The following is an 11,502-nucleotide window of genomic DNA, read 5'->3' as shown; positions in this document are numbered from 1 at the left end:
CTGGGATGTGCTGTAAAAACGGATCGGTACATCTCCCTCGGTTGGAACCTCCTCCGGACGAACTCCAAGGGCTTATGTCGGGAGCGTCCCCAGAAAGTAAGCATTTTCTCGCCAATATTCGGCGATACAACTCCTGCTTCCAAATGACATCCTTCGGAACCACGTCTCCTATGCCTGAGACATTAATCCTGACAACGTTCAAAATCCGGGGTCAAGTTTATCACCGAATCGGTTCCCTTCTGCCGACATTGGATACCAGTCCAAAATTTCTCCAGATATATTTCATGGGAGGTGAAGATTCTCAACTCAAGGAGCGTTGTTCGCTCATATCAAAAGTTCGGCAGGACGTTGTGGCCATGCTCCAGCGATGTTTTGATCGACACAATATTTTAATCAAAGCTTTCAAGACCGCACTGGAGAGCATGCCAACCGATGAGTTCAAAGTCATCATCAGAGCTGATAAGCGACCCCTTGGTGAGCATGAGAGGCGGTTCAATGCGCCTCTGATCGATGAGGTGGCCGTGGTGATGTCTGCCGAGGCTGGGGATTCGCGAGACTATTTTGCTGACCAAACGTGGTGATAAGCTTCAACGAATCGCAGAAACACATCGGTCGTATGACGCCCTCCAGTATCCCGTTCTCTTTCCACGAGGCGAGGATGGTTATCATTTCGACGTACGGCTCATAGATCCTATCAGCCGTGAACCGCGGGAGCCCAAAGCGAAAGTGTCTTCCATGGCATTCTATGCGTATAGAATACAGGTTCGAGATGATCAAGAAAATCATTTGCTCAAATGCCGTCAGCTGCTCAACCAATTCGTGGTGGATTCTTACGCCAAAATAGAAGGAGAGCGTTTGCGGTTCCTGAGACTTAACCAGAGCAAATTACGGTCGGAAAACTATATTCACTTGAAAGATGCCCTGGCGACGGATGGCGATATCCACAATGTTGGTCAGCCCTGTATACTGCCATCAACTTTCATAGGCAGTCCACGATCGATGCATGAATACTCACAAGATGCCATGACCTACGTTCGGAATTACGGTACGCCGGATTTGTTCATCACATTTACGTGCAACCCAGCATGGGAGGAAATTCGACTCTTACTCACAGAGGGTCAAAACCCCAGTGACCGACACGATATCGTAGCGAGAGTTTTCCGACAGAAACAACTGAAACTACTCACTGCAATCAAAGACTGCTGTATTTTCGGAGAAGTCAGATGCTGGATGTATACCATCGAATACCAGAAACGGGGTTTACCGCATTCTCATAACTTGATTTGGCTCAAAGACAGCATATCACCGTCACGCATTGATCAAGTGATTCGGGCGGAGATTCCGGACAAAAACACAGATCCAGACCTACATCAAGTCGTGATCAGTCAAATGATTCACGGGCCCTGCGGGCCGTGCAATCCTTTCTCTCCCTGTATGGATCGAGAGAAAAAAATATGCACGAAGAAATATCCGCGAGCATTAAGCAAAGAGACACACACAGGACATGACGGATACCCCAAATATCGCCGAAGATCACCGGCCGACGGCGGTTTTACCGTCACGCTGAAGCGGACCTCGGGAGATATCAAGGTCGACAATTCCTGGGTTGTACCTTACTGACCACTCCTGTCGAAGATGTTCAAAGCCCACATCAATGTAGAATACTGCAATTCCATCAAGTCCATCAAGTACATCTGCAAGTATATTACGAAAGGGACGGATTTAGCCATGTTCGGACTCTCGAATATCGATCGTAATGACGAAATAGCGCAATATCAACTCGGGAGGTACATTTGCTCCAATGAAGCTATCTGGCGGATTTTGAGCTTCCCGATCCATGAGCGGTACCCAACCGTGGTGCACCTCAGTGTCCATTTGGAAAACGGACAAAGGGTTTACTACACGGAAGAAAATATTCATGAACGCATCCAAGAAGCTCCGAAAACCACATTGACGGCATTTTTTGCTCTCTGTGCCCAGGATGATTTCGCTCGACAACTCCTATATGTTGAAGTACCCAAATATTACACGTTCTGCACCCAGAAAAAGATTTTCCAGAGACGGAAAAGAGGTACCCGACTGCCCGGCCAGGCTGTTCTTGCTTCTGACGCTCTAGGGCGCGTATATACCGTGCACCCTAACAACGCGGAATGCTTCTATCTTCGTATGTTGCTCCACAACATTCGAGGGCCCACTTCATTCCAAGCCTTGAAAACGGTGGATGGAACTCTGTTTGACACGTATCGTCAAACCTGCCATCATTTGGGATTATTAGAAGATGATCGACAATGGGAGCGAACGATGAATGAGGCACAACCAACGACGTTCCCAAGCCAGATGAGAAATTTGTTCGCCATAATTCTCACATGTTGTAATCCTTCCGACCCCCCTGGCTTATGGGAAAAGTTCAAAGATCCAATGACCGAAGATATATTATTCCAAGTGAGGAGGCAAACGACGCTTCCAGATTTAAGTTTTTCTCCTGAGATGTATAACCGCGCGCTGATACTTCTGGAAGATTTATGTTTGTTAATGACAAACAAGACTCTCGACAAGTTGGGCCTCCGATCTCCCCAGAGAGATTCTAATGGCTTCCTGGATGCAGAGTTTCTGCGAGAAACAAGTTACGATATCGATGCGCTCGAAAACCATGTCGAAAGCACTAAACCATTGATGAATAGAGATCAGAGAAACGCCTACGACCTCATCATGAGCAAGCTACAAACCAATCAGCCAGGAATTATATTCCTCGATGCGCCCGGGGGAACTGGAAAAACATTCCTCACTAACCTGCTCTTGGCTGAGATTCGGAGCAAAGGATGCTTGGCATTAGCAATGGCTTCATCAGGAATCGCCGCGACATTACTACATGGAGGTCGAACCGCTCATGCCACACTGAAGCTTCCCTTGGATATAGATAAACGAGATGCGCCCGTATGCAACATCAGCAAACGGAGCGCCATGGCGAAAGTTCTGCAGTCGTGTAAACTAATTGTTTGGGACGAATGCACGATGGCCCACAAGAAATCACTTGAAGCGCTCCACAGAACCTTACAAGACATCAGAAGTAATCATTCACTCATGGGAGGACTGCTATTACTCCTTTGCGGCGATTTTCGACAAACTCTGCCAGTGATCCCGAGAGCGACCCCCGCTGACGAAATCAATGCCTGTCTCAGATCATCCGTTCTCTGGCGCAACGTTGAGATCGTTTCTTTGTCGCAAAACATGAGAATCACTTCGAACGAATCAGTCGCTGAAGGATTCGCTGCGAAACTACTACAAATAGGCGACGGAACATGGCCACTTGATGCCAATGGATACATAAAGCTCAACTCCGACGTCTGTCAATTGGTCGACACATTGCCTGATCTCATCCGAGGAGTTTATCCCGAGCTTGCTACGAACTACATCGATCGCGATTGGTTACGCCAAAGGACAATATTGGCTCCGAAAAATGATGACGTCCAGGAGATCAACTCGAGTCTTCTGGCTCAGATTCCTGGGGAGTTCTTCGAATACAAATCCATCGACTGTACCCTCGAGATTGATGATGCTGTGCACTATCCAACTGAATTCTTGAATTCACAAACGCCGCCAGGTTTTCCGCCCCACCTATTGCGTTTAAAGATTGGTTGTCCTATCATGCTGCTTCGAAACCTCCAACCACCGAATTTGTGTAATGGAACACGGCTTTGCGTGACAGCTCTTCACAATCACTCAATCAGAGCAGAGATCTTGACCGGTATCGGAAGAGGGCAGATCGTTCTAATTCCTCGAATACCGATGATACCTTCAGACTCACCATATCAATTCAAGCGACTTCAGATACCGGTACGCGCCGCATTTGCTATGACGATAAACAAATCTCAGGGTCAATCCATTCAATATTGTGGAGTAAGCTTGCAATCCCAATGTTTCTCGCATGGTCAACTATACGTTGCGTTTTCGAGGGTCGGATCTCCGGACAATCTTTTTGTTCTCGCTCCGGGCGCTGAAACCCGAAATATTGTTTATCCAGAAGTATTGTCTTCTCTCAATAAATGAGAGTGACGTGAATATCAATGATGCCGACTCTGACACATCATTCCCCCCTTGACAACTCTGTGCGAATCCACGCGACCACAAAAATGTCATTTTTAGAATATTTCCTCTCTTATTCGACTCAGGATGGAAAATTCTGAAGGACACGTCATCCGTCTCCCCTCATGTCCAGCCCCGAAGCCGGTATATATAGGAGTGATATTCTGTCTTCAATCGCTTTAGATCAAGAACGACGAGATCGGATTCCATTTTGTGTCGACCGCTTTCAATCACTGAGTAATAGTGAAGCTTCTCTGAGCCATGGATGCTCTCATCGAAAAAGACCAAGATGAAGAAATGATCAAGCCCTCCACGGCACAAGACGACGGTCATGAGAAGGTTCAAGGGGCCAATGGTGCCGGCGACATTGAAGATCGTAGCTCTCCTCCATCCACACAAGAAAACTTGATTCCCTCGCATCGAACCCACCAGTCGGCTCCTCTGTTCGTACGCAAGAGGCAACCCCCAAAGCATGTTACCTCGCGACCGTATGGCCAACCTATCATCATCTACCTCTGGAGTCCCTCAAACCGAGTATGGTCAACTTCTGAGAAGCAAGACGCGATGAACTGCCATGCCAACATACTGTCAATCACCTCAACTCGCGTCCTCGTGGTACCCTTCAGGAATCAGGCGCGAACGAGACTGGTCAAGTTGCACGACGAACCATGTGACGATCCTGAACCCATCCAGAAGCGTTTGACTATCTTGATCATCAGCCAGACAGTTAAACGACGCCGAACTATAAGTTTGACCAACTTCGACCGGCATCTACGACAACAGATAGGTAACTGCGGAAAGTGCTACATTTGTACTTCTCCCCAAGACCTGGGAGCATTGGAGACGGAATATGTTTTTCCAAAAAGCTCATGGACTTTGAGCTTGACGTCGCTTATGCCGACTAATTCCTAACGAACCAGGCGTCAGGGTCATTCAGACCCTACGATCGAATCGTTTTTCCTCCTTTCCGGTCTCACCGAATAATATATAATATTTTCCTCAAGTCGTGCCTGTTCATGCTTTCTTTTGGTCATTTCCTAGAATAATCTTTCAGAACCATAAATAATAAGCCACACATATTCTATATCGAGACGACACTCGCGGCGGTCTCTTGATGATCCCGTAGCGAAGCACGGGTAGTAAGCGCTAGTGGAACATACCCGGCGAAACGCCTTCTTAAGAGGTCACGGGATGGTGTAGGACCTAGGGTCACTTTCCCTCTCCCGAAATCTATAGAAGGCGACTGACTCGACTGACATGAGACACTGATAAACTTTCTGGACTTTAGTTCAACCAACCCTGCACGATGGACTTTCTACGTACTTGAACACTCAGCTTACTGAACGTGAGTCCTACATCGTATGATGAACATCAAAGCATTTACGGTTAGCCTGGTATTAGGTATTGTATCCCGCGAAATGTAAGTCACAAGGCCGATGATCTGCATCGCATTCGTTTACCAGTACGTCTCTACGGCCAAAATTGCTGCTCGGTGGTATGAACAAATGAAAAAAAACCGAATTCCAGATTCTGAAGATGGCTGAAGACGGAATCCAATTACACTCCGTTATTTTGAAGCCGGACGCACCCGCAATCCTTTTGACGCGCCAACTTCGAAAACGTCGCTCACAGGACTCCCTCCTGCCTCAGGATCCCAATGTCCTACGTTGGGCTCAAGGTTTCATACAGAATCGATTGCCCCACTTTCTCATTGAAGAGTTGTCAATCGTTGAACATGAGGAATTCTTCCTTGAGGGATACATCTGCTCCCGAGGGCTGATCCCAAATGATATCGCTTTCATGACCGAGTTGAGGCGATGCTGTGTCTAGATTCTCTCCGTTGACGCATTTGCTCCCACGTATACCACTCGAGATTATCTGCAGTTCAGAGAGACGGCATTCTTATATGAGGATTACAATGTATGAATACTCTGATGATAGATGTCGACGAAATACGTATAGTATTTTGTGGCAATAAAACGGTACAGAGAGCAATTCTCTTGCCGTTCAAAATTCGGACACCGTTTGATTTTACGTTCCTATTGTTCCGAGCGTTTGACCCTCGGCCAAAAGGTTTGCAGATTGCAGACCACCCCATCAGCACCACACAACACGAACACGAGGAAGATGATGACGATGATCTTTGCTTGGCGATGCCTTCACTACCGCTTCTCGGCAAGGGTCGAATAACAAGCGACAGAATGAGGGCGAGCTTTCCTCTGGAAGACGCTCATCCAATTGATCATTAGGAGCGCCATTGTGTAGAATTCCACCCTCCGAAAAGCGGTAGTTGAAGGCACCGCAGTCAGGAATCGGGTGCGACGTATTGTATATGGAATGAGCACCCCATGAAGATCGTTCATATCTCGCTTCATGACCGACGCAGACGTCCGCCCTCTGGCCTCACGGTCAAGCGGCAGCGCTTTCGCCTTTATCCTTCTCGCTTTTCGCTGAGTCGCTCGCGAGGGACCCGTATACACCCGACGACCGAAAAAGACTTCTCCAGAAGGTAGGTGCCGAGGGGTTACCGGTATTGAGTTGCTGCGGACACATTCGTTGAGAATTGATCGATCTCATTGGTGGAGAAAGCATTGTAAGATATCGTGCGAATAGTATCTTTCACGCCAAGGCAAGGCCGCGTGATGAGATTAGGCGTCAAATTCGAAGTCTTCGAAGTCGGCTGTTACTCGTTACTAGGATGGACGGGGAAGTTGAAAACGTGACTGTTACGTCGTGTGTTTTCTCATCCGCCGAAGCGCTACCTGTCGCAATGCAGTCCGTCATCCAAGATCTGGGTGAGCGAAGTTCGGAGCATTGTGGAGTTTGTCTTTTTTCTCTACTCGATCGCCTTTTCCAATATTGTGTGTGGGATTGCTTGAGTATGTCCTGGTATGTGACAGTGGAGGACTCCTTCGCACCAAGCTATCGCGGCGTGGCTCGCAACGTGCGTGCGGTTGCCTCCAGAGGGGAGAAGGACAAGCGGGCCAAATACGAATCGCTCTCCAGCGAATTTTCGATGATTCCTTCCGTAATCGAGTCCTCTGGTGTCTGGGGGAGCGACGCCCTCAAGTTTGTGAAGGAAATCGGCCGGAGAATTGAGAGTAGAGACGGGAATCCTCGGGCGGTCGTTTTCATTCGACGACGAATCGCCGTCGAGGTTCAGAGGGGGAATTCGAGGCTCATCGCAGGAGGGGGCTTCCAGTCGGGGGCCCTCGGGGAACTTGGTTTCCTGGGCGGCTAGCTCCTTTGTAACTCTCAATTTAGAATAATCTGATTCCCTCCTAATAAACCCGAAGTTGATTGATTTATTCAAATGCACTTGCATCTGTCGAGAAAGTACTGTGAACACCCGAAATCCGCGAGGGAGTGCCTGATTAAGTTGGGGAACTACGATAAGGTAGAAGAGCTCATTCCTCCAGGAATGAAAAGGAGCCTCAAAATGATTCTACCGACTAGTGTGCCGTCGGAAAGGATGTTTGGCAGGGCGAGGAAATTCCGGCACTACTCACGGGGTTGTTTGAGCGATAATCTGTTGACGAGTACGATTCTCCTCAAAAGTTTCTAAGCCAATTGTCCTCCCCTCGATCCGATGCATCTTCAGTCGAGACGCTCTACGTCATAGGTTCATGATATCCCGGTCATGGGTCATTTGTCATTCCTGAGGCACTCGTCACGAGACATAGAGGCGGGGAGCCAATGTCGAGAAGAAGATGATTTGAAGGAAGCACAAAGCTTCGATGTCAATTGGTAATTCATTATGCAAGTCGAGAACTCCGGAATGAGAGAGGATCGTACCTAATCATGATTATGTGAAAAATTGATGAATGATTGAAGAAGCAATAAGACACCGATCCGCGATTCACGCATGATCGTTGGTCGCGGAACGTCCAGTCGACTGAAAAGTCATCAGTTGACAGTGTGTATACTTCTCATGTTGACATGATGAAATCAGCCTAATGAATGTCCACTTCTTATGTAAGCAGGCCTTTGAACTTCTGAACCTTGAGCCGCATTGAGTCGAATGTAGAGTTCTTCGATGTGACTTCCTCAATCCACTGTCTGTCGGTCTGCCCTCAAATCCCTCCGAATCTCCCGAATATTTCGAAAACGGTAAGGTTTTGGTTTCGAGTATCATCGGTATTGGGTTCCTGACTTAAACATTCTCCTCTCTGAATACTTCTTCGTACCCCGGACGGGATAGTGGCACGTTGGGACACATCTGGACGTCTGCCGGGGTGTGCGCGAGCGTACCCTGATAAGACACAGTCTGTCGTTAGCAGGCAACGAGGCAAGTTGTCAACTCGCACGTTGCATCTGCATCCGGATCGAGGTCCGGTGTCTATTGAAATATCTAAATCCAAGGTGTTCCCAAAGGTGCTGCGGCTTACATATTATCATATTGTGTGTTTCTTGGGGAATCTCCGCGGAGGATATTTAACAGTATATGATTTGAGCTGCACGCTTTCTTTTATGCACACATCATTAAGACCACTTCTACTCAATCGCGACACTTCACGACTTTGCGTCGGATTCGATCCGGAGAATATCCCCCAACATATAAAAGGCGACATGTCCGTCATGAAAAATTGTCACCAATATGAGTATTATTCTCGTATAGCATTAGACTCGGTATCGCTAGACTCACTACACTTGCGCTGGCTCCGAGGACGCTGGCTCCGAGTGCGCTTGCTTTGGGCGCGCGTGCTCTGGGTTCGCGTCCTGTTTCCCCGCTTTTCCGTTTCCCCGCTTTTCTGTTTCCGCGCTCCCCCATTTCCCCGCTATCCCGTTTCCCCGCTTTCCCGTTTCTCCGCTTTCCCGTTTCCCCGCTTTCCCGTTTCCCCGTTTCCCCGCTTTCCCGCTTCCCCATTTTCCCGTTCCCCTGTTCTTCGAAAAATCCTTACCCTTCACGGCTACAGCAATTTTCAGCGAGATCCACGAGTAGAAAGACAGAGGCCAATGATGACGGCAATCCTCGATAGCCTTCTTAGGAGCGCCCGAGAATCCGCCCCCTCATGGTGGTCCAGCCGATGAAAAATCCTGCAAATTCCCGTCTTTCCCTTGATAAAATCGTTGATTTTGAGGACCACTCAGATTATTTTTTTATGATGGGAGGACCCATCACTTGAGAACGACGACCCTCATACGACCTTCCTGAAGCTCCCGGAAACCCCCCCCCCCGGAATTTTCGCGGCGATCGGTGCAGGCGTTTGTGAATTTTGCGAATTCTTGATTTTTCCATTTTTCTCCGAGTTTTAGTATTTTCGACAGACCAGACAGACGTTTTTAAATATATCGAATTTTTCGGGGAACGTAGGACGAGTCTTTGTGCTCCGTGCTACGCCATCAGTTCCATCAGGAAGCTCCGAGAAACGTAAGACACGTTTGGCTCCTGTGCGTCAGTATCATCTTCATCGAGATGGACGTGCAGCCAATTGCTAAGAGAACTCGCTTCCAATGCATTGTGGGGCGACATTGGGAGCGTCTCAACTTGACTGTTGAGATGCTGCAGCGCAATGATTAGGGGTACCTAAACCGTGATTATTCCGAAAATACAGCAAAAAAATACCGGCGAATCGTCAACGTCGGAAACAACCATAGTTGCACTCCACGAGCCACGTTGACAGCCTATTCCCAGCCAGCAAGCGGAGCGAGCGCTCGGCTGGTTCGCTAAAAAGTCTGAAAGCGTGGGAATTGGGAGATGCTCCACTGGAAAGACATGTTCAGGTCCCCAAGCTCCCCCTTGAAGGACGTGGTGTTCAAGGCCATCCTCGATCCAAAACAGGCGTCGCCTGCCCGGACATGCTGACACCAAATTGGAGAACGGAAGACGCCCATCTAGTTCTCTGAAGAACACTTCGCGATCTCGATCACAGATTTGGGTCTTGATCAGCACGGGGCATCGCTGTCCCTCATCTTGCATCGTGGGAATTCCGCTTGAACGGGGATCTTCTGTACGGAGAGGACCGGTTTGCGGAGACTCCGTTCAGCGAAAACGGCGGTTTTTGTTCTCGACGAAATCGTTGCTGATGATCTCTATGTACAGAGGGATCCGAATCGGGCGGCCGACCCATGGCTGACCCCCTTAGAAGATGGGGATGTCGATGGTCTTCGCAGATCATGCAGGGGCGTACCAACAGGTCCATTTCCATTGAGATGAGTCAAACCTTCGACAATGAAGAAACAACAGCCTCATGTATCATGTATGTACAGGGTGCGGAATCGTCAAGTACTAAGTACTCGATGTAAGAATTTGACCACACGAAGGTCTTTTTGCGCTAGAATTCGAATTTTTCCTTGCCATTCCATAAGGGATTAGTCCGCTTCCGGTAGCTCACCCTCGAGGCTATCATCGCCTTGTCTTTTGCCAGTCGGTTCCGAGATCTGCGAGCCGGATCATGTGTGTTGTGATGAAAGCTTCGGTAAAATGGGCTTCTGGTACATCAACCAGTCCTTCTTCTTCGACGTTCACCCGCCCCTTGGCGAGATGCTCATTGGATTATCCGGGCACTTGACCGGCTATAATGGCACGTTCCCCTCCAATGAGCCCGGGGACAAGTACCATGGAATGCATGCATGCATTTGGATGCCGATGGATGCATTTGTTTACCTCCGCAGTGGGCGGGCGGTCGACGAGCCCGGCGGAAATGCTGTGTGCGAGCGATGAGTCTGCCAAGGCGACGGACTCCCCGTGGGAGGAGAGAAGGAGAGGGTGGCGAAATTGCGTGGGAAATTCGGAGTTCCGCGCATGACTTATCGGGATAAAGGGAAAACTAATTATGGAATCGATTGACAGCAGCGATTGTTGGGTCCTGTAGTTGGTACTAGCGGGGGGATCGCGGAAGACGCGTCACAAGCGAGTCGCACCCAGGAGAGGAATTAATGCCCGGCCAAGATAGCCGGCTTCCATTGGACGAAAAAAGTAAGGAACGACGACGACGTTCGCGAGCATGGTGAGACGGAATTCCCAACACTCCTCCTTTGTTCAGCCATTTAGCTTCCTGTAGTCCTTAGCAACTTTGCATGCCCTCGGCAGAGAGGCCCGAATCGGGGGTGACCTCGAACGGGGCGAATCTGGAACGACAACTGTCGGCGACAGGTCCGACAGCGATGTCCCCGAAGCCGACGACCCAGAAGCTTGTTCCTGGACAGCAGCCAGGAAGAAGATCGACTCCGGCACATTATCGTCGCCAACGAGTGATTAACTGCCGCTCGTTTCCATACTTGATCCCGGTGACGGATGAGAACTTCTCCATAGACTTCGACCCTGAGTGAAACGCGACCAACCAAGTTCTTGACCCCACCCGTGACCCTGTTGCCATTGGCGAGACCAGCGGACACAACCTCCCCCTCGACGACACCCGCTTTCCCCTTTCCCCGCTTTCCCGTTTCCCCGCTTTCCCGTTTCCCCGCTTTCTCGTT

At 49.1% G+C, this 11,502-nt stretch overlaps 1 pseudogene; it reads left to right on the top strand.

Moving 5' to 3' along the window:
• The first annotated feature begins 143 nt into the window (after positions 1-143).
• Positions 144-4,047, top strand: LOC100902442 (uncharacterized; annotated as a pseudogene).
• Positions 4,048-11,502: the final 7,455 nt, after the last annotated feature.

The sequence above is a fragment of the Galendromus occidentalis genome, unplaced genomic scaffold, assembly GCF_000255335.2.
Source record: "Galendromus occidentalis unplaced genomic scaffold, Mocc_1.1 scf7180000076924, whole genome shotgun sequence".
Lineage (NCBI taxonomy): Eukaryota > Metazoa > Arthropoda > Arachnida > Mesostigmata > Phytoseiidae > Galendromus > Galendromus occidentalis.
The sequence above is the reverse complement of the archived record's forward strand: the minus strand, read 5'-3'. Positions and strand labels throughout refer to the sequence as shown.